This window comes from Dendrobium catenatum, unplaced genomic scaffold (assembly GCF_001605985.2).
Source record: "Dendrobium catenatum unplaced genomic scaffold, ASM160598v2 fragScaff_scaffold_323, whole genome shotgun sequence".
Classification (NCBI taxonomy): Eukaryota; Viridiplantae; Streptophyta; class Magnoliopsida; order Asparagales; family Orchidaceae; genus Dendrobium; species Dendrobium catenatum.
In genome coordinates, this window is record NW_021318785.1 from 2587202 (window position 1) to 2612387 (window position 25186).

Here is a 25186-nt window from a genome sequence, read left to right on the forward strand (position 1 = left end):
ATCCTTCCTAGTGATATCACTCTCTTATATTTTCATTCTCATGTGAGTTTAATGAAAATGAGTTTGCTATTTATTCATCTTATGTCCAACATATTCTCTTATTTTATATTGATGTTATAAAATGAATGTTGAGTACAAATGAAGATGTTTTATAATTGTTAAAATATGCTTTCAGTTTACTCGCTCTTTTTTTAATGCACATAATGTTTATTTATATAGTTAAAATTAAGTGTGATGTACAGTCTCAATGGTGCAATATTAGAACAATCAAGAGTATTGAGATAGAATATTTACATGCCTAGAAATATGATGTAAAATATTCTAGGTTTTTAAGGAGATATTGTAACTATAGGAGGCCATTAGATATCCTTGTTGCCCCTACAAGCTCAATAGAAATAAAGGGATGCATTTGCTCTGAATCACATTACAATGAAGAGCCTCATTAGGAATGATATATAATTTATATTCAAAAATCCAAAATACTTTATTTAAATGTTGTATCTAATATTTTAACTATTTTATTTAAGATATTATCTCCTCAAATTATCTTTTTTATGTTCATAGCATAATAGTAGCATTTAGAATAAATAATAGTAATTTGTTGCAACTAAACATACTTCCTCATAGTTTTGACACTTTCATTTATAACTTTATTAATTGATTTGACATATATACTTGTGTATATTTAGTGGGCCTTTATTTTTATTTTATATAGAAAATAAAACCTAAGCATTATTTTTTGGTGATAGATCCCTAAACTTTTATATAATTCAAAGGTTCACTCCATAGCCCCCATCCCATGCTATGAACATTAGAAATATCTTAACTTAGTAAGACTTTTTACCAGTGTTATTTCTATCATAGTTTTAATTTAGTTAGATTTATGTTGATCCCTTAATGTCATACAAGTTTATATGTTGATTTGTTATTTTTTATATTAATTCTAATCTGGAATTGCAGGTTGTTTTGAGTGCAGGTACACTGGCTGATTATTTTTGGGACAAGGAGTTTGAGTTGTATGTTGCTTGCTTTACCTTTTTTTGGGTGCTCTCTCTTGAGCACCATAGAATGTACATAGGTAACTTTGAATTTTTGCCTAGTAGCGACCTCAACCTCTTATGTTTTTTTACTTTAATTTTGTATATCTTCATAGTAGTAGGGAGTTTGAGGGTCCTTTAAGGTCACTGTAACTTTTGATTATATTAATAGATAGGCCCCTTTATGGGTTTCGCTAAAAAAAATCATCAACGGATTCATTTTTTAATTTATGCTAATGTAATATTTGAAAAATGATTCTTAGATCTTTGAAAATATTATATGTTTCAAATGTTTAATAACAAGATCATCAATCAAATATTACACTTGATGGTGGATTAGTTCATGAAAAATTCTTGTCATTGCATGCCTTAACATTTTTTTATTTGGATGACTTAACTTCAAAAAAGTAAACTCTTATTGATGTTTTAAAAGCTGCATACTTTTTGTCATCAAGAGCCATTTTAATTTGGTTGTTTCTAGACGAGCCATCCATAAAGGTAAATATTACAAGAGTGGATGTAAAATTAACCATAAGTTCTAGAATAGGAAGTGGAAACTCATCTTTATAGCATGCTTTTTTGAGATCTCTAAAATCAATGTAGATGCAAATTTAATCATTCTTTTTCTTAACTAGAATAATGCTAACTAACAAGGTTGGATATTTCTCCACCTTGATAAATATTATTTTAATTAACATTTTAACTTTAGATATTACTTGTTGTTAGATATCAAGTCACATCCTTTGAAGTGCTTATTTGAACAAATTATATTTAGTTGAATTTCTAGTTTATGAACTTTATGTTTGGAGATAATCAAGTCATTTTCTCATAACTCCAAGAGAAATAGTTTTTGAATTCTTTCAATAACTCTATCATTTTATTTTCCTCATCCTCATTTAATAAAAGATTATGAAAATCAAATAAGGGTTTTCTTCAGTTTCCATATTTACTTCTTTTAATCCATCAGCTATAGATATCATCTCCTCTTCAAGTTTTTAAGATGTATCCTTAACTTAAGAATCATCCAGATCATCTAAAGTTTCTAAATAGATACCATTAAGGGTTCTAACATTCACTAAAAATGGACTTTCATACTCAATGTTATTTAATATAACTAAGCAATATTCATCATTATCAAATAAACATAAAGTAGAGAAACCGTTGTATGGTCATGACCTTTTCCAATATTTTTTTATATTATTTAATTTGATGAAAAGGTTGGAGTAGATCCATTAGAAGATAAGATTAGAGAGAGTCACCTTAGATGGTTTGGTCACATAAAACGGCAGCCTTCTGATGACCCGATTAGGAGAGTAGAGGTATTAGATTTTACTTATGTTAAGAAAGGTAGGGGTAGACCAAAAAAGACTTGGCTAGAAAATATTAGGAATGACCTTTCTTTATTAGATTTAAACGAGAATTTGACTTTTAATAGGACTCAATGGAGAAAAAGGATTCATGTAGCCGACCCCACGTAGTGGGATAAAGGCTTGATGTTGTTGTTGTTGTTGTTGTTGTTGTTTAATTTGATGAAACACATCTCTAGTCTAACTTAATTGTCTTAAATATTGCTTAGCAAACTTTCTTAGATAGTTAGAGTACTATTCAAAATTGAGTTTCACTATTTCATCCATAATTTGATCATTGAAGGATACATCAAATTTAGTGGTTTTACTGGTAGAAAGAATGAAGATGTTGGCTTTGGTGTGAACAATTAAAGAAAGAGAGGCTTTAACCTCTAACCTTTTGCATCACTTTAGGATAGTGGAGTAAGAGTAATAGTTTTTACGTAATTGATTAATCTATCCATAGTATATTGATTTGTATCAGCTTTTCTAGCTACTTGAACTCTTTCCTCATGATTATCACATTCTATAGAAATATTGAACATTGCCTACTTTATATTATTATTATATTATACAGGTTGTGGCTTTTTTTCAATCACATATGATTTATCATCCAAACTACATTCAAAATCAATATGTATTACAGACACCATTATTTGCACATTTACTTTTCTCACTCAATTTTTCATCCTCGACCTCCTCTAGATCGTTGTGCCATTATATCGCCTCTTTATGATAGAGGAGCAGGTGACCAATGAACATTATGTTTGAGACTAGAATGCTTTACTTTTCCTTTTCTTTTTTCTATTCTCAACATTCCTTTTTTTGCTTCTTCTTCAGACAATTTAATATTTTTCGGGAAGACAATTTTCTTTTTAAGCAAATAGTATGAAGCATCTTAATATATACCTACTTTATGAATTTAAAATGGTTGCAAATTATCCTTAATATATGCTCTGCTCACTCATAGGAGTATTTGATACACTGATGAAGGGTAGAAAGCATCATTATATATTCATGAAGCAAGGGTCTACCAAAAAAAACATTGAAACAAGTTTCAATCTCTATTATATAAAATTTGGCTTCAATTTTTAGGTTTCCTAATTCCAAAAGCAAGGTAATTGAATCCAAAGCCTTCTCTCTTTTTTCATTAAACCCTCTCAATATCATTTTATAAGAATTGAGATTGCAAATATCCTCCCTTAGGTATGTTAGAGTTCTAAGAGTCATAATATTAATGGATGCACCAAAATCAATAGAGACATGAGACAACTTGAAATTTTCTATATTCACACACACACACACACACACACACACACACACACACACACATATATATATATATATATATAAAACAAATGATTATAATTTGGAGTTCCCAACATAAAATCATCATTTGAGAATGAAACATCATGTACTTCTTTGCAACTCAATGTTTCTTTAGAGTGCATTTATGCAAACTAAGCTATACAAATTATAGATCAGGTAAAGAATATATTGATGCTTCCCTCATTTACTTGGAAAGAACTAAAACTTCATAAATACTCAATTTTGCAGGCAATTTTCTAAGATATGGTAAAACATTCTAATCCACTTTAGGAAATATATGGATTAGCTACATATTAATCTTGTTTAGCTGGTGTTGTGGTTTTTAGATTATCGATCACTTGCTTTTTTTACTAGTAGTAGATAATATGAGGCTAGCACTTTACCATTGCACAAATTTACTTTAACTATCATTTCTAATGAAGTGATAGTGGAGTCTTTTGATTCTATATGTTTATTTATCTTTATTGTTTCATCTGATAAATTATTAGAATCAGACATTTTAATTTTTATACAAATAGGATAACATTCAATATCAACAACAAGTGAATCACTATCCAAGAAATATTAAAGGGTATATTTTAGCTCATTTAAGTTTTTTTTTTTGTTTTAAAGAATTATTGTTTTTTGCATAATTTGATTAATCTTCACCATATATAGATAATTTTTTCACTAAATCTTTCTTATTATTCCTTGGTGGGATAAAATAGAAATCATACAATATAAGTGATACAAGATTCTTTGGAATGCTAAAGACTACAATTTTATTATTTACATTGCTATATATTATTCTTAAGTTCCTCTTATTGCAATGCTAAAGACTGACCAACTGATATCTTCTTAAGTTCTTAAATAGAAACTTTATTATAGACTTCCTCTTCAAGAGCTGCTAAATCAACCCAGAGAGGTCTCTGTACTCGTTTAGATAAATGAGTAGATAAATGATAAAGTTTAATTAGAAAATTTTTAGGAGATCAAGATAAAGCTATATCCCAATTGTTATCAAATTATAAATTTAAGACTGATTTGGAAGGCTCACTAATTATACATTTAATGGATTTCTGATTAGGATTTGTTAAATACTATTTGGGTATCATAAATGATCAATTTTTTATATTTCTTTTAAGTCATTCCATAAAAGTTATACAATCCTCTAACTCATGATTGATCATCTGAGGATTGGGTAATATTTAAGTTGTTTTGAATTACCCACATCTTCTAGATTTTTTTGCTCTGGAAGATTGAATTCTTGTTTCCTTAAAAGGCTTTTAAAGATCTTTTAATAACATCTATTTAAAATGGATAGAACTTCTTATTTATAACATCAAATCTCTTTCTTTCCTCTTGATAAGTATGATTAGAATGAGATTTAATCTAAGGAATAGGTGGACTATTGTATAGTTGATGCTGTGATGGATGACCTGAATAGTTTGTTTCAACCTGCATGAGTCATTTCCCTCTATCTGCTACAAACACAGACTTAAACTTCTTTTCTAACACCTTCTGAGTTTTAGTTTTATGATCTCTATTGGAGATCGATCTTTCAAGAAAGTAAATTGAGATATTTTTTCTTGAAGATTAGTGGCTTTATTCAATAACATCTTAAAAGTGTTGATTATAAACCCTTTAAATAAGAAGGAAACTAGGCCATGAAAATTCTTTAATATAATTTTAACAGCATACTGCTCTAGGAGTTGAGGTCCACATTTCATATTAATAATTCTCCACCTCAGGATATAGTTAACTAAACTTTCATTAGGTTTCTATTTTTCTACTGCCAAATCCCCCACTGTGACAAAGTGACATGCTCTAGCAAACCTTTTAGTGAACATAAATTCTAGTTCTACAAATGTATGCACTAAGCCATTAGGTATCAAAAGCATACCATTAAAATGCAACCTTGAACTATGGTAGATGTAACTTTGGATTTTGTTTTCCATCTTTTAAATGATGGTGGCACAAACCCTTTAGGATGAGGAATAAAGTAAAATTCTTCAGAATAGGGTCAACCCTTCTTAATAAATAAAGTACTAGTATATTGTACTAAAACCTCCTTGACTTATTATTTTAACATTTTTTATGTCTATTATTTGTATTATTTCTTTTATGATTTCATAGCCTCAGTTATATTTTATTTTATTACCTCTTTAGGTTTGTTACAATGCTGGATGTATTCAACTAGAATATAATCTATCTAGACATTAGCTGGATGGTGCTCTAAAACTTAGAATAATATAAGCCATTAGCTCTTCAATCTTTTTTACCATTTAAGTTTTATATTCATCTTTCTAACTTAATTGGTCTAAAAGACTGGTAGTCAAATTAGGAGCATACTCTTCATCTTATTCTTCCTCTTCATCATTCATAGCCTCTACTAGATTCATTTTCATTTTCCTCATATCTTTTTATATAGATGATAGTGTATCCATAATAAATACAATCTCACCCATTTCTTCATCTTATATATTGGTTTATACTTTCTTTGTAGTATCTTGTATATCTATTTTTTAAATACTCTTATTTAGTTGATCCATCATCTCTTCCTTGGATTTCCGTTCTACATTGTGTGGATCTAAAAGTGTGTATTCTCAAAAAATTCATGGTTTCTTAATAGAGTTTCCATTCCTTGCTTTTCTTCTACAAAATGATTCTTATGAATAACCAGTACAATTTATTTGGAAACCATATTAAGACTCCAAATATTTTCTCCATCATATAATAGAACTGGTTGACTATTAACATCCTTCTATTAAAATGAGGACATGAATCTCGAATTTATAGCTGATGTTGATCAACTCTTAATAGATGTCAATTTGAAGTATGATCAGAGATTTTGACTAAAATATTTCTAGATTGGACTAAAGATGGAGGAGAAATGGTATTATAACCTAAATGGGCTAATGTTCCATATCCTAAAGATTTTATGGGAGAATGTTGATCTAGATCATTTAAAGGTATTGTATGGTGATTGACATATAAAAATCTTATAGATTCTTACTGATGATTTGTTGTAGCAAATAGTTGACTAGTACCAATTTCTTGAAATTATTCTCTTCTTTGAAAAGGGGGATACATTTCTCACCTTCTTCCGAAGTGTTTTTGCAATCAAGTGGATATGACACCCTTTACACTTTAAAAAAAATATATTTTTGACTACCCATAACTAGTGGCAAGATCGTGAATCAAATCATTCAACAAGGATTTGAATTTTTTTTTTTTTTTTTTTTGAATAAGGAAAGAAAAATAAGATTCTAACAGAAAGGATTAGGTGAAAAAAAAGAAATTGGTATGTTTAGAGAGAGATGCTGAGGAGAGAGAAACTCTGAGAAAGTTGGACATTTCAATGGAAATTTTCAAATTTTGTTCTTTGCGGTGTTAACGGAGAACGAATAGAATCGGATGTTCACCGGCATCCGATGATCGGAGGTAAACAAGAAGACCATCGTCCATCTGCTAGGATGTCGTTATCAAATCATAAATCATTTCTTATGTCACCGTCTGCTTTTGGGGATGGACTACCGAATCTGAACAACAGAAGCAAAGCTAGATGCACAAATATGGTAATCAACGAAGGAGGATTTCAAGAGATGAAGGAGCCTGAGGTAATAGGCAATGGAAAGAATGTAATCATGGCAACCAAGCCTAATTTGAAGATGGCAAAAAATTCAAGTATGTTCGGTGATGATTTTGAAGCGTCTCCATCTAATCTAAAGCCCGTTTAAAAAATAGCTTCCACCAACAGCATTTCAAATTTGAATAAAGCAGACAAAATACATTCTGAGGGCAATAAAGAAATCATCATTTCTGAAGGATTATCTACATCAATTCTACAAGACGGCATGACTGAAGGTTCTGATAAAGTTATTCCATTAAAGGAGAACAGAGTCTTGTACAGTGACTTACTGAAGGTGAGAGAAGTTGTTTTAGCTGAAACAAGAGAAGGTAATGAAAATATTCTGATTGTTGAACGAACTACTGATGCTGGACTATCGAATGCATGGAAGAAAAGAGAAAATATATCAGTTGAAGATCTACAACTTGGTGAATACTTGGCTGAAGATGGGATGACTGTGAAATTGCATGAAAAGAATGAAGAGGAAAATACCAAGAGGCTGGCAAACTCTTTGGTAATCAAAATTTTTGGTGGTGAAGCTCCTATTTCAACAATTAGTAAAGAATTGTGAAGGCAATGGGATCAATATGGCAAATTTCATTTGACTATGCTTAGTAAGGGCTGGGTGCTTTGTTCATTTCATGAGAAACAAAGTATGGACATGGTTCTATCTAATGGACCTTGGTTTGTTAATGGTAAAATTATTGGGATGGATAAATGGTCTCAAAACTTTGATCCTAATTCTCTCAAAGGTTTGTCATCTCCAATATGGATTAGACTTCCGAGCCTTCCACTACAATGCTGGGATAATTTGAATATTTGTAGAATAGCATCAATGGTTGGAAAACCAATTCTGCTGGACGGAAACATGTTCCAATGGGGACGTAGAGAGTTCGGAAGGGTATGTGTCCGAATCAAATTGGACAAAAAACTGCCAACAGGAGTATAGGTAGAATGAGCAAATGGAAAATTTTATCAAAATATAGAATATGAATGGATCCCAAATTTTTGCTTCAAATGTGGGTTCATTGGACATTCTACAGAATTTTGTAGAGAAGACTTTGATGCTACTAGAATTATCAATAGAAAGCAGCAGAAATCTATTTCAAATATAGCAAGGAAAGAAAATTCAAATAAAGATGGATAAGAACAATTCAAATCAATCACCTATGGACCTTGGTTGATAGTAAACCGTGGAAAAATTTTTTTTCAGAACAAGTCAAAAAATGTTTTTCAAACTCCCAGTAAGAAGATAGTATGGTGGAAAACTTAAGATCACAACAGGAAAGAAGAGATTGAAAAACAATCAAAAAATGTTGGAAAGAACATTGTAAGTTCTATCTTAACTAAGGAACTCATTCCTAAAAAAGTTAACGATGAAGATATTTTCCCCATTGGAAGCAGAGGAGGTTGAAAGGAAATATTCCTTTCAACGAAAACAGATTTAATGCTCTAAATGAACTAATGGAAGAAGGAGAAATCAATCAGGATTTAAATGAAGGATTATTACATGAAGAGATTTCAAATGATGGCAATGAAGGGAAAAAACATACAGCATATGAAGACTCTAATCCCACTAACAAATGAGATGAATCAAGTTGTATGAAGAAGAAGAAAACAAAACAGCTCAAAGACCTTGGACCTATTAGCAATATCACAAGGAGTAGAAGATTGGAGATGGATATGAAAGGTAAAGTGGGAGTGAAACCCACATCTCTCATTTTTCAATGAATTCATTGGTATTTTGGAATTGTAGAGGAGCAAAGAAAAAAAGTGCTTCTCTATATATGAAGGAAATTGTGAAATTATATTATGTGGTGTTTTTGTGATTGCTTAAAACAAAGATATCTTATTTTGATATAAGAGAAGTGAAGAATATTATGGGAGAAGAATGGAATTTTGAATTGGTTCCTTCTAATGGCCTATCTGGAGGAATTATAGTCCTTTGGAATTCTAAAATTGCTAAGTTCATAACGGTGGGATCTACATTACAATGTCTAATTGGTGATCTTTTCATAAACAACAATTGTAAATTGAAAGTGGCATCAGTATATGGTAGTAAAGAAGTAATCAAAAGAAGGGAATTATGGGAGCTGTTGGAGTTCTACAATGTGAATGATTTTCCTATGGTGATTGGAGGAGCTTTCAATTGTCTCACTTCCAAAGAAGACAAAAGAGGAAGGAAAAAATTCTGCTTTACTCAAGGAGCTAGAGAGATGTATTCTTTCATTTCAAACAATGACTTACATGAAGTCAACTTCATAGGTCCAAGATATACATGGTGCAACAACAAATCTGGAGATTCTCGTATTTTGGAGAGACTTGATAGGTGTTATTTTAACTCTTCTACTTTGAAGTATTTCTATAATTTAAATGTGAGGAATTTAGCTAGAATTGCATCCGATCATAGCCCTTTGGTTTTCAATTTATGGAATTCTAACTCCTATTATAAGAGAAGAATTATCTTTGAGGACATATGGGGATCATATCCAGCTTCCTTTGGCGTGGTTAAGATGGAATGGAGCAAGAAATACAATGGGGATCATTCTCAAATTCTAAATGCTAAATGTAAAAGAATGCTTAAGTCTTTGTTCTTTTGGAGCAAGGCTAAACTGAGGAAACTTGAAGATCTTAAAAGAAGCTTAATGGAGGACATTCTTAAATTACAAATTATGGAATCTAAAAATGGTTAGCTTTCTGAAGATGAATGTTGGGAGATGAAATCCAAAGTACTTGAATTAAACTCAACCATGTCACATTTATGTAGTTGGTGGAAACAAAGAGCCAAAGTAAAATGGATGAATGAGGGAGATTGTAACACAAAATTCTATCACTCTTATGCTAGTGCTAGAAGGAACAATAACAGGATCTTGAAAATTAAAAATGAAAATGGGATAGTTATTGAAGAACAAAGCCAAATAGAAGAAATTTTCAAGCAGTTTTTCAAATTCAAGTGGAAACAAAGGAGTTGCAACTTGTGTAATTGGCCAAATCCTGAAAAAACTTTGAATATGGAAGATAAATTCAACTTTTCCAAGGATTTTACAATGGAGGAAATTTAAAATGTTATTAAAAATATGGGAAATTACATTGGTCCGGGTAGTGATGGGGTCACTTACTCTTTTAACAAAGGTTACTGGAATATTATAAAGTAGGACTTTCTTAAAGCTCTTAATCAGTTTTTTATCTGTGGTAATATGGATTATAACTGGAAAGATACTCTTGTGGTTCTTATTCCAAAGGTTTCCAATCCTTTGATGCCCTCAAACTATAGACCTATAAGTCTATGCAATTCAATATATAAAATTGCTGCAAAAGTAATTTTAAATAGGTTAATTCCGGTAATTCCTTTGTTAATCACGGAGGAGCAAGCGGCTTTTATCAGAGGAAGGTCCATCTCAGATCACATACTCATTGCCCAAGAAATGTTTCACAAATTTCGGCACTCGAAGACAAATAATGGGATGATGGCATTCAAAGTTGACGTGGAGCAAGCATATGCTCTATGAGTTGGAAAACCTTAAAACAGGTTTTGAACTATTTTTATTTCCTAGATATGATTTCAAATCTAATTTTGGAATGTGTTTTAAATATCAAATTTTCTATTCTTATTAATGGAATACCATCTGGATGGAGCAAGGATGAAAGTGGATTTCAACAGGGATGCCCCTTGTCCCCCTTTCTATTTATCTTATGCTCCCAACTCCATACAAATGCTTTCAATAATCATCTATTGGTATTGGAATATGTTCCAACAGTCCTCGGATATCACACTTACTTTTTGCTGATGATGTTATGGTATTCTCTATAGCTACATGGAAAGCAGTAATTGAAGTTAAAGACATTCTAGCCAAATTCAACATGTGGACAGGATAGAAAATAAATTCAGAAAAATCAGCCATTCTTTTTGGGAGCAATGTTAATAAAAGAAAGAAGAAACAAATAACCAAAATTATTGGTTTTAAACAAGTTAAGGAACTTGTTTATCTTGTTATCAAGATGACATTGAGAAGAAAGGTGGCTAGCGACTTCTATTTCATCATTGAAAAAGCTCTCAAATTCCTCAATGTTTGGGGAACAAAATCTTTATCACTTGCAGGCAAGATAGTTCTTATAAAAACTGTTATTTTAGCCATTCCCAATTTCTTCAGTTCGCATTCTTTAGTGCTGGTATGAATCCTAAAGGAGATTGATAAAATTTGTAGAGAATTCTTATGGAAGAAATCTACAAGAAATACAGGACTACACTATCTCAGTTGGGAAAATCTTTGTAAGCCAAAGAAGAATGCTGGTTGCGGGTTACAATCTTCAAACACAAGAGTAGCTCCTCTTAGAGATAGATTAACATGGAGATTCCTTAATAATAAGGAGTCTTTACTTCATAAAACTTTGGCTCCTAAATATGGTACTTCTTTTGGAAGTAATGGAATGAAGAACTCTTCTTCATCTTGGAAAATTATAAATAATGGAGGAAAAGCATTGGAACCACTTATTAGACGGAATATTGCAAATGGTAATTCAATCAAAGTATTCAAGGATAAATGGATACTTGATAGAAGAATCAATGAATGGCCTACTCTTGTAATCCCTCAAGAAGATGAAGATCTGTTTCTAAACAGGTTAATAGAATATGGCTGCTGGAATGAGGAAAAACTGAAACTGTTTTTTGGAAATGACCTGATTCAACTCATAATGAATATCAAAACTGATATAGATCTTGAAAATGATGTCCAAGAACTAATATATCAATGTCCGGAAAAATCTATTCCTGGAATGATTACAGAATATCAGCAACAAGATAAAGAATGGACTCCTTTTTCTTTGATAAAGAAAGCAAAACTAAATCCACGGGTTCATACATTTATATAGAGAGCTTTCAATAATGCATTACCAACTTTTCATTTCCTGGTTCATAGAAAATTAAAAGACAATGTTCTATGACCAAGATGCAATGCTGGAAAAGAAGATTTAGAACACATTATTGGTGGGTGTTCGAAAATCAAAGAGGTGATCACTATTATCAAAAGTTGGGGTTTTGCTTTGCCAGAATTCAACAACATTCAAGATTACTGTAAATGGATACATATTATCCATAAGAATGAAGGTATGATATTAAATCTCTTCTTTAATGTCATGTATTATTCATGGAAAGCTAGAAACAAGTTGATACATGAAGGCAATAACGAAAGAGCAATCTCTGTTGCTGTTTAAGCTATCAGTCAATTATCTTAATCTATGATATTTTTTAATCAATTGCCGGAATCATGGGATGTTAATCAGTATTCTATACTGTTGAATAGTTGGCATCCCACTCCACCCGGTTGGTTAAAAATCAACGTAGATGCTACTATTTCCTCTTCGTACAAAGCAGGAGTTGGAGGTATTATTTGAGACTACAAAGGAAGATTCCTATTAACTTTCGGGAATACTTGTATCCATTGGGATATTTATCAATTGGAATTCTTGGCAATCAAAGTATTGAAGAATGTTATCAAAGATTGGATGTTCAAGTACAAAGGAGCAATTATTGAGAGTGACAACTTCAATGTCATCAAGGTTATTCAAGATGCTAAGGAAAATGAATTCAAACATCAAGATGAGTTAAATTTCTTCAATGATTTTAATTATGTTATTTTTAAATGCATTTCTAGGGAGGGGAATAAACTAGCCGACCTTTGTTCTAGTTATGGTATCCTTAGTAGCTTTATTTGGGAAGACATACATTTGGATAAGATTCCTCCTTCATTTGTTCAATTGGTGAAGGAGGAATCATTCTTGTAGTTCTTTTTGTTTTTTCCTTATTTTAATGCATTATTGCTTCTTCAAAAAAAAAAAAAAAAGGATTAGGTGGGGAATTTGGTATCCTGATTGCATTCTCTTCTCTAGTAACTACAAATAGATGATGAAAGAGATTCAGACGTACCTTAGATGACAAACACAGAACTTCATATTATTTTACTACCAATTCATTTTACTTTAATTTAGCTACTTCAATTGTAGATTTCTTCAGGTTATTCTCTTTAAGCATTTTAGATTTCTCAACCCTTCACCTCATATGGCAATTCTTTTTCCTTCTATGAGATTTAGTCATCTCTAGAAAAATAGAAGATAACCCCATCAGTAGCAAGCACAAAATTTTCTATCTTTCTACTAGACAACCTTGGAAAGTCTTAAGGGAAAATATCAAGGGTTTAGCAACTATAGGGTTAAATGCAAACCCACCCTTAAGTACAGTCTTAAAAGCTATAACAAGCATTGATTCAGCCTTGATCACATCAGACTATGGTCCAGTGAAAGACAACTAAATATTATTCATCGTTCCAAACGTGATCACCATTGTATTATAAAATGGATCCTGATTGACATTTATGTTCATGTCATAGGAGAAAGAAAATATAAACTTTGCATACAATGTTTCCATAATTAACCAGAATTATGTATTAATCTTCAAAATTAACTTACCCTTAAGCATGAAAAAAGTATGAAGAATATATTAAGAAAATTTTATAGAATGCCCAAGACATGATTAAACTTAAGCATATAAGAATTTTTTTACTTTTAAATGCTCATAGACTATAGATATTGACCCAACCTATGAAACATAGACTAAAAAGATGCTTGGAATTGATATTTATATTTTATTTAGATTGATTGAGATAAATTTAATATAAATGAATTTGAGTTAGAGAGGAATGATTGAAGTTTCATATAAATTTAGATTTTAGAAAGGATTGAACAAGGACCCTTATTCCAAGACTTTTAGAAGTAGATGATTAAAAGAGACATAGATTAGATTTAAATTTAAATTTAGATGATGACATCAGGGAAATAAATATAAGAGAGAGGGCATCATTCAATTTTATAATCTAAAGCCATGAGTTAACATACCAATGTAAGAGTATACATATACAAAACTGCAAAACTATAAAAACATGCAAATAATATAAGACTACAAATAGGCAACACCCCTACCTAACTTAGGACCAAATAAGTATTCTAGCTTGATTAATAAACTTAATTTTTAGGATAAACAAAAGTAACCATAGGATTCACGTACTTGTGTAAGCGTAAAACAATACCTAAAATTTAAATAGATATACAAATGTAAATGTAATTCCAAGACTATAAATGGGTAGTACCCTACAAGACCAAAGACCTAATAAGTATTTCGTTTGGACTAGTCCACTTAGTTTTTAGGAGAAAACAAAGTAATTGTATGATAAACTAACTTGCGTAATAATAGTTGAATGCTTGAAATTTAAATAAATATATAAATGTACATATAAATACAAGACTATAAATAGGAAGAACCCTATAAGGCCTAAGATAAAATTAGTATTCTTATTGGACTAGTCCGAAAAGTTTTTAGGATGAACAAAAGTAATGAAAGGTTACAATTTCTTTCATAAGAATATACTCAGTGCTTATAAATTAAATTAAAATATAAATTTACATGCAAATGCAATACTATAAATAGGAAGTACCCCTACTAGACCTAGGAAAAAATCAATTTTTTTGTTGGACTAGTTCAGTTGGTTTTTAGGAAGAAACCAAGTAACCTTGGGATATGCTTACTCGGGTAAGAATAGAATAAAAAAAAATAAACATGAATGTATGAAAGACTGAACCAAACATGTATATAAGGATAAACTGGGTAAACATAATAGGGATATACAAGACTATAAGGGATTATATAAAGAATGAACACATAAGACTAGACCAAACATGCATGTACATAACTGAAATTTAAATAAACATGTAATTACATGAAATTTAATTTCCTAAGCATTTAATTAAGTTTATATATATATATATATATATATTCACTAAAGATGGAGAGTGTGGTCAATCCATAGTAGAGTCACTAGAAAAATTTAACGACAAATTTTTTTGTCATACCACACAAGATTTTCTTCAAAATTTAGTTTTAGGGTTCCTTTGTCAAATCAGCATATATTGATGTTATACCTTTTTGAAGTACAGAGTAATGCCATATTGTAAATTAGATTAGAGAAACCTTCATTTTAATTTCATAATCAAGTGCAACATAAGGAATATTCAATTTATCCTAACGGATAAAAGGAATATTCACATATCATTTTAATCATGAAACTAAATTTATTACTGTATTTTTATAATTAAAATTGTGAAAGGAATATTCAATTCATCCCTAAGAATAAAAAGAAATATTAACTTATCATTTCAATTATGAAAGTATGTTAATGAATTTATTTTCATAATCAAACTTTATATTGAATATTTAATTTATCCATGAGGTTAAATGAATATTCATTTATCATTTAATCATGAAGATAAATTCATAAATTTACTTTTGTAATCAAATATATTCAAATTACCCCTACGGACAACAATAAAATATTCACATATCTTTTGATTATGAAACTAAACTAATTTTAAAAGCTTAGATATGCATCTACAAAATTTTTTCCTATGATAGAAAAGAAACTAAGGTACAATTTATTTTATTATAGGTTCTAGAATCCTTATAGGGGAAAATCATTATAGTTAATTACACCTCCTAAGATAAAAATATTGATTAAAGTTAATATTAATGTTTTTAAATGTATATAGATTTAAAGAATTGGTTGAGCTAATATGATTATAATACACATGCTTTAGATTATAAATTATGTAGTTATACTTGGAATTTCATTTTAGATTTTAGATTTTAGATTTTTTATTTTAAAGGGGAAGAATTGAATAAGAATGTGCAAAGACTGAGGGATTATATATAATCTAGACTTACACTTTCCAAGAATGAGTTGCCAACTAACAATCCTAAGCACAATCAATCATCACATGAATGCAAATTTATATAGGTTCAATCCAAAAAATTAAGAAAGTATAGTTTTGAAAAATTTTATAATCAGAACTCTAAAATATGTATATGATTGCACAATAAAATGGTGTATGAATCACAATGTAAAAAAAAGATCTTATATTCATTTATAATTTTAATGTACAACCTAGGGATTATTGTAAAGAAAAGGTTGCCAAGTTCTTCCGGCAACAAGCTTAAATTTCTACACCTATTTAAAGTTGATTTGAAGATGATTGTTTATTTTTTATGTTTAATCTTCTGAATGCTGCACTTTGATAGTATTGCAAATGATGATGATCTTCAAAATTGGAAGAACTGTTTCCTTCTATAACCTAATACAAACTAATAGCATCACATTCCTCCTTTAATATAAGAAAAAAATGGAGGAATGTGATCCAAACTAAAGTTATCTCAAACAAAGTTACCATTGAGAGCATACTTAGCACTACCATCCGCTAACTTATTGCAATCCCTATTCACAAAATTAAAAAAAACATGATTAAACCCTTTAACAAAAGTAAAAAAAAAAAAATCTATTCCAAACTCCGGTTCATGCAAGTTCATCCTCTTGATGTTAATTTGAATACTCTTAATTACTTTTGCATTTTCTTTTACAATGATAATGCCTTTGAGTTGAATCATGCTTTCTTTAATAATAATTTTTAAAGTGAAAATAACTTCCATTTCAAGCCGAGAGATATCCCAATGAATACAATTGAAACTAAATGCAAAAAGAAATCTCCCTTTATGATCTTGGCACACAGCTCCAATTCCAGCTTTATAAGATGTTAAAAAAGTTGCATCAACATTTATTTTGATCTAATCGGGTGGAGGAGGATGCCAACAATTCTTAAACAATCGAGTCGCTTAATTAGCATTCCATAGGCCTGAATTATTTCTATTGACCATAGAAATAGAAGACATTCCAAAAGCATTAGATGCAATATTCAAGTTACTGTCTTCCTTGCCTTCATGAATAAGTTTATTTCTAGATTTCCAAAAAAGAAAAATTGATGCATAGTAAACAATGGCAAGAAAGCTCTTTGTACAAGAATTATGTTCCAACCAGCAAATGGAATCAGCAAAATTTAGAAAAGAAGGTATTCTAAAACCCCATTGATTAAAGATTTTCAAAATTTGAATAAGTTTCTCCCAATTAATTGCCAGATGTTCTTTGTCTTCAATTTTCATACATCCTCTAGGACTTAAATTCCCATCCTTTAATGTTCTAGATTCCAAAAATTGTATTGTAGGAATTGCCTTATGATATAGTCTCCAACAAAAAACTTCAATCCTTAGATCAAGTTTGATTCTCTTAATCCAAGGACAATAATTTTGGAAATCTGAATTGGTGATAGTAGATTCAAATGCTAATGCCGATAATAATTTCCCAGAAATCTGATATACCAGTTCAATTTGATCCTTGTGATAACTCGGTTCAATTTGAATTTTGCAAATAATATTTATCAATTCCTATCAAAAGACCTGATATAGCTTTTCCATATCCCAACCACCATTACTAACAAAGTATTATATGGTTAAAGCATTACTTTGGAGATTAGAAAGAAAAGAAGGCTAGTTGCTCAAGGCTTTGTCTAATATCCAAGCATCTTCCATGACGATAATATTTTCCCCATTGGATATCTTCCATCTTAAAACTGGTTTAAGAGCCTTAGCACCGCTCAAAATGATTTTCCAAGCACTTGAGTTATTCGGTTTCAAAATAGGATTCCAACATGATGTAGCATATTTTTGTTCCAAAGCTTTATGCAACAAAGCATCCTCATCATTCATAAACTTCCATGAAAATTTTTGCCCTTAAAGCATCCACCTTCTTCACACAAGAATGAAGACCACATTCTCCTAAATGATAGGGTTTGCACAAAGAATCACAACAAACAAAATAAAAACCATTTCCACTACCTTTTTTATGCCAAATAAATTCCCTACAAGCTTTATCAATCTTAGCCAAAATTCCAATAGGAACAAGGGAATGAGTGCAATTTATAAAATATTCTTTCAATCTAATTTTGATATTCTACCAATAATCCATTTTCATCTTTAATTTTTAAAATATATTTTGCATTCCTTTTAGCATTTACAAAAGAATGAAAAAACTTAGAGTTCAAATCACCTTCTTTAATCCATTTTACCTTAGCTCATTGCCTCCACCAAATGTTTAACCAAGCTAAAGTACTATTGAGCTCACTATTATTTTATCTAAGAATCAAAATTTTCTTCTCATATAGATTTCCATCAAAAGCTTCCTCCATTTGCAAATCTAGAATCTCCTTTGTTAGAATTTCCTTTAATTGATTAAGGTCATTAAATTTTGCTTTGCTCCAAAAATAAAGAGCCTTTAAAGTCCACTTAAATTTCATGTCTAGAATATCCGAGTGAGATTCTGCAATATTTCTATTCCATTCTTTCTGAACAATGGTAGCTGAAGAAAAATGAGAAGCTTAAGTGACTTCAAACTTAATGTTGCACTTTGATTTAGGAAGATCATTCCAAAGTTTTAGCACTAAGGGGAAAAGTTCTGAAGCCACTCTAGGAAGATGATGTACCACCAATAACTGATTAGAATTAAATACCACCGAATTGACAAAGCATCTTTTAAATTTTTCTAAAATCCATGCTCCACCCAATTTGTTATTGCACCAAATGCAATTTGGTCCAATAAAATCCACTTTATGATAGTCATTATTAGTTAGGAAAATTTTCTTTTCCTTAGGTTCTTGGGAAAAGACAAATCTTTTCTCTCCGCTCTTATCCATTTTGAAAAATAGGAAGTTAAAATCACCACCTAACACCGAAGGCTTTTCTTTTAAAGTAAAGTCCTCCGAGTGATTCCAAAGCTCCCTTCTTTTATAAGTATCTTTATTTCCATAAACTGTAGAAATCCTTCAAACTTCTTTATTGTAAATTTCCAAATCTCCAATCACACATTGATATGATGAATACAATGTATTAAAAGAAGCCACTTTAGTATTCCAAAGTACCAAAATTCATCCTGGAAATCCATCAGAAGGAAGGTGGAAGAAATTCCAATATACTGCAATGAGTAGATTAATATCCTTTTTCTTTTGTTGAAGAAACTTTAATTTCAAATAGCCATACAAAAATCACACCATCCCCTTTTACAAACTCTTTAAGATATAGAGAAGGATGCACTTTCCTAGCTCCTCTACAATTCAAAAAAGAAATGGAATTCATTGATTGGAAGGGGAGCAATCCCCATTTGTCTCTCCTCTATTCCCCACATCCAACTTTCTACTTCTAGTCATTAGCTTACATGGGCCAAGTGTTTTAATCTCCTTACCCAATTTCCTTTTGACCGATTAGAACTCATCTTGCTGCTATCTTCACCTGTTGCCTTATCCTTCACTTTTTTAAACAGCCTATAACTTCTATCAAATGCTTTTTTGCAAAAGAAGGATTCGGTGGGTATTCGTATTTCTCCTTATGGGCATAAGATCACTCACCTACTATATGCCGATGACATTATCATTTTCTTGGAAGGAATGTTGAAGATGATTAAGGAGATCAAAAGCATCCTCTTGCATTTCTGTGGTTGGACAAGTCAAAGGGTGAACATTAGTAAATCTAGAATCTTATTTTGTAAATCAGTAAAAAGAAGGAAGAGAAAAGCAATTGCTAGACTTATGGATTTCAAGGAGAAAAAAGAATTTTCACATTTGGGAATCAAGGTTTCATTGAGAAGAATGGTTAAAGTTGATTTCCAATTCCTCTTAGATAAAGCATTAATTATGTTTGGTGTGTTGGGTGGAAAATTTATATATTTTGCTGGAAGATATGTTGGGTGTGTTGGGTGTGTTGGGTGGAGAATGATAATGGTTTATTATTTATGCACAGCTTCTATCATTTGCTTTTTCACAAAAGAAGGATTCAGTGGGTATTCATATTTCTTCTTATGGGCATAAGATCACTCACCTATTATATGCCAATGACATTATCATTTTCTTGGAAGCAAGGTTGAAGATGATTAAGGAGATCAAAAGCATCCTCTCAGATTTTTGTGGTTGGACAGGTCAAAGGGTCAATACTAGTAAACTTGGAATCTTATTTTGTAAATCAGTAAAAAGAAGGAAGAGAAAAGCAATTGCTAGACTTATGGATTTCAAGGAGATAAAAGAATTTTCATATTTGGGAATCATGGTTGCATTGAGAAGAATGGTTAAAGCTGATTTCCAATTCCTCTTAGATAAAGTATTGAATATGTTGGGTGTGTTGGGTGGAAAATTTATATATTTGGATGGAAGAATCACTTTGGTTAAGTCAGTTTTGTTATCATTCCCTACTTTTCATTCAACTCTTTCTTTGGTTCCTAAAAGTGTTTTGAATGAAAGTAGATAATTTGTGTAGAGGTTTTATTTGGAGTAAGAAAGATGTAAGAGCTGATCTCCAATATGTTAGCTGGGAATCCATATGCAGACTGACGGATTTGGGTGGCCAAAGAATAGTTCCCTGTTTTAAGAAAGCTGGTCCACTTAGAGCCAAGTTGGCTTGGAGGTATTGCCAAGACAAATACTCTTTGAAGCATAAAGTGATGTTCCCTAAGTATGGTTCTATTTTTTAATATCATTTTTTGGACAGAGCAGGTTCTTCAGCTTGGAAATTATTATGCAATGGAGCGGAATGTCTCAAGCCAATTGTCAAATGGAGAATTGCTAATAGGAAATCTGTAGAGGTTTTCAAAGATATTTGGTTATTGGATAAAAGCATTGATAAATGGCCAACATTTGTTCAAACAAATGAGTGCAATGATCTAACGGTGGACAAGTTCATAAGCAATGGTTTCTAGGATGTAAGGAAGCTGGGAGATTTCTTCGGTCCAGAACTCGTACAATTGATATCTAGAATTCAATTTTTTTCTAGAAATTCAGATGACCAAATGGAATTAATTCATAAGCTTTCTCGAAGATCAATTTTAGCCTTGGCAACCGAGAAGATGGAAAATGCAATTCAATTTTTGCTGGATGGAATTGGATGAAAAATGCTAAATTAAGTTCAAGAGTTGAGAATTTCTGGTGTAGTGTTCTCATTAATGCAATTCCAACATATCAGTTCTTAAGTTATATAAGAAAATAAGGTTATAATGGTTTTCCAAGGGGATGTGAGACGGCTGAAGACATTGAGCATATTGTGTCCTAATGTAGAGTTATAAAAGAAGTCACACAACATCTAAATAATTGGGGTTTCAGTATTCCTAGTTTTAACTCCTTTGATTCATGTTTTATATGGTTTGAAAGCCAAAATCAATGGCTGGTTAATCTTTTTTGCAACATGGTCTATTTCTCTTGAAAACCTAGGAATGACTTTGTTCATAATGGATCTACTACCAGCCCGTTGGTGATTGCTACAAATGTTGTGAGTTATTCTGATGTCTTTAGGCCTTTATTTTGTTTAAAGTTTGGTATCTGGGATGTTAATCAGCCAGAAAGGTTGTTGAATAATTATTGGCATCCCAGTCCACCCGATTGGATAAAAGTCAATATAGATGCTTCCATTAGTCCTTCTTATAAGGCTAGAATTGGTGGTGTGTTTTGTGATCATAAGGGAAGATTTTTTAAGGCTTTTGGTCAAAAATGGATCCATTGGGATATTGCTTTATTGGAGCTTCAATCCATTTTATCAATCAAGGATGTGGTTAAAGAATGGATGTTTGATTACAAGGGCTTAATCATTGAAGTAGACAACAAAAATGTAATCAACTTCGTTCAAGGGATCGCGAGGAAAGGTAGCAATGAATTGGGAGATATTTCTTTTATCAAAGAGTTCAACTTAGTTATCTTTAATTGTGTAAAACGGGAATGAAATAAGTTAGCGGATCTTTGTGCAAATTATGCAAGTTTAAGTTCTTTCATTTGGGATGACTTAGTCATGAATAAGATTCCTCCTTTTATTAACTTGATTAAGGAGGAATCAAATGCTTTTCAGATATAATCTATTTTCTATTTTCATTGTTATTAATGAAGCATTTTATGCATTTCTTCAAATATATATATATATATAGTGCAATAAGTTATATAATTTATTTAATTATTTAATTAGCACAATTTCCTTATTTATTTTCCAAATCAACTCCAAACCTCTTAAAGTTTTCCCTAAATGTCATAAATGACTCATTGGGATTATTTCAAAAGTTTAAAATTTATTTATTATTTTTAATATATAATTAAATTTTATTTTAATTTATTCTTATATTTTCTTTATTATTAAATTAATTTTAATTTTGAATGAATTTTATAGGGACTTTATTTTTCCTCTATTTAGCTTCTAATTTGGAGCATTTTGATGTATTTTATATAATTTTTAGATTTAAATGGATTTATTATGAATTTTAAAGATCTTAAGTAAATTATGTACAAGAATATTAGATTTAATAAAAGATAGCCATAATGACCTCTGAATATAATAAAATTTTAAACATAAGTACATGCATACATATGCTTCTAAACCACTTACATTGGACTAATAAAACCATCCATAGGTTGAAAATTTAATAACTAAATGTAAATACATCTATAGCTTTAGTGATTTATTTTACGTGTTATAGTAATTAGATTTTGGTGAAATCAGTGACTAACTATCCCTATAATATAACATTATAAAAACATTAAGATTCAACACATAACTCTATAAAGATTCTTTATTATGAAATTTTAAAATCATAGGACAAATAATTACGTATGTGTTTTAAAAAATCAATTAGAACTCTTAAAGAACTCAAAGTTAATTGAATATTTTATGTCATTTGTAAAACAAACCCAAGAATCATTCCCTTCAAGTTTATCACATGGTGATTAATATTTTGTAAATAATTCAAGAAATACTCCTGAAAGTTTTTTTGAAATTATGCTTAATGTGTTTATGATCATTGTATGACAATAGGGGTTTGATAGTACTCTCAAGCTAAATCCATAATGCCTGAGATGTCCTGATTTGGATAATTAGAAGAGGAGATATCATTTTTCAAATCTTTATTGATTTTTTGGGAAATTTATATCCCTAATTATGCAGTCATATGACATTTCCATGATCATTAATTATTGGTCTATCACTTATTAGTGTGTTAATAGAACAATGCAGCATCACTGTGAGCCATTAGATAAGGAACAAATGAACATGATTCGAAGACTTAAAATTATAGGATTAAAGTATGAAAGGAATTATAATGGAATCAGAACAATCATTTGAAATCAATAGTCCAAATTTTATTTTCAACATTTTGATTGACTTTTTTGACCAAAAGCATATTCTGGAAAAATCCTAAAAATTAGCTAGATGAAATTCATTCAAAGTTTATATGAAGAATCAGTATAGTAAGAATGTTCTATCCAAAAATTTGATCCATGTAGGTTGAACTTTTTTCATACATGCCCAAACTTAAACTATGATGATAATCAAGATGTATGGTTTATCTAAGGGTAAGATCTTATTTCCTCAGCCTAGCTTTAGGCTTTATCGACTGAGTCTCAAGAACCTTTCTTCTCAAGAAGTCTTAGCCCAAAGGAGATTAGATTAAAAGCCCTGATTTCGTGGTGGAACAATGACCAGAGCTCCCTATACATCACAAAGGACCTCACATAGAAGGTTAGGAAACAAGGGGAAGGAAGATCTCACACTGAGGGATATTTTTGAAATTAGATAACTAAACCTTATTTAGAGAAAATAGGTTCTATTTATATATTTCTAAAATGTATAGGGATGGAATTTATGCAAGATTTAGGCCATCTACAGCCATTAGGTTGGGTCAAGGAGGTCAAATGTTGTTCAAGGAAGGTTGTTAAAGCTCTATGGGCATAGGTTCACCTAGGTTGCTTTGTTTTACTTAGCCCATTTGGTCACATTAATGATTTTAAGAAGCTGGTAGATTTCAACCACCAACTTGGGTAAGCTAAGGTGGTAGGGCTTTAGGAATATTCTTGAACTCAATTTAGGTTCCAAATTTTCTTAGGCAAGTTAACACATTTATTGTAACTTAATTTAGTTATTTTAGGTGACATTAGGCTAGCCCAGTGTGTTGACTCAGGTTAGCCCAAGGGCTGGGATGACCAAGGTAGATGCAATGAACCATGAGGAATGCATCGGAAGTGCTTTCTTGGGTTAGTTTAATTGACACTTGGATCTAGTTTAATGTATGGTAATTTTAACCTCTCAGGTCAAGTTAAGTTTCTAACCTATATTTGTTCAAGGCATGAGTCATCTTGGGTAAGTTCCAATGGATCACAAGGAAAAGCCTATAGGTTTAAATGGGCTTGGTCAAGCCTTGCTAAATGAATTTACAAAAGACTTTAGTGTATGCATGATTGGTCAACTTTAGTTGACTTGGTTAACCAAGTTGACCCAAAGGTTACATACCAAATGAAGTTTTAAGTTCAATATAAATGGTCTCATGAATTTGAAAAGCACTTTACATAAAATGTATGTTTATTCCGTAAAGGGTGTATTTGGTCAACTTGGTTAACCTATGCACTAAGGTTGGTTTCAACCCATTCAGAGGATGTGTTAAACACAATTAAGAGGGTTTTGGTAAGGCTTAAATTTATAGGATGTAGCTTTAGGGTTCAATGGTTTTCTATTATCAACCTACGTTAATCATGTCATTGGTTTTGGTATAATGTGTGTCAAATGATATCCTAAATATTTTAGAATTGATTTCATGATTTAGTTTGACTGTACTATGTTAATGATTAAGGAAAATTTAGTTTCAAAGGTTAAAGTTTTAGGGTTTTGTGGTTAACCATGATCAACTAAAATTCAATACTAGTTTAAAGTATAATGCTAGTGATGATGATTATGAACAATGAGTATGGAGAGGCCTCCTAGGTTAAAAATCACAACAGGACATGTTCAGTGGCATAGGTTAAAAAGATTTGAAGGTTTTGTAATCTATTGAAATGCATTGGGTTTTAAGAGTTAGAGCTCTTGAAGTGCCTTCAAATTCATGTTGTTGACACTAGGGACATTTCTAATCAGTATGAAAATGATAGATCAT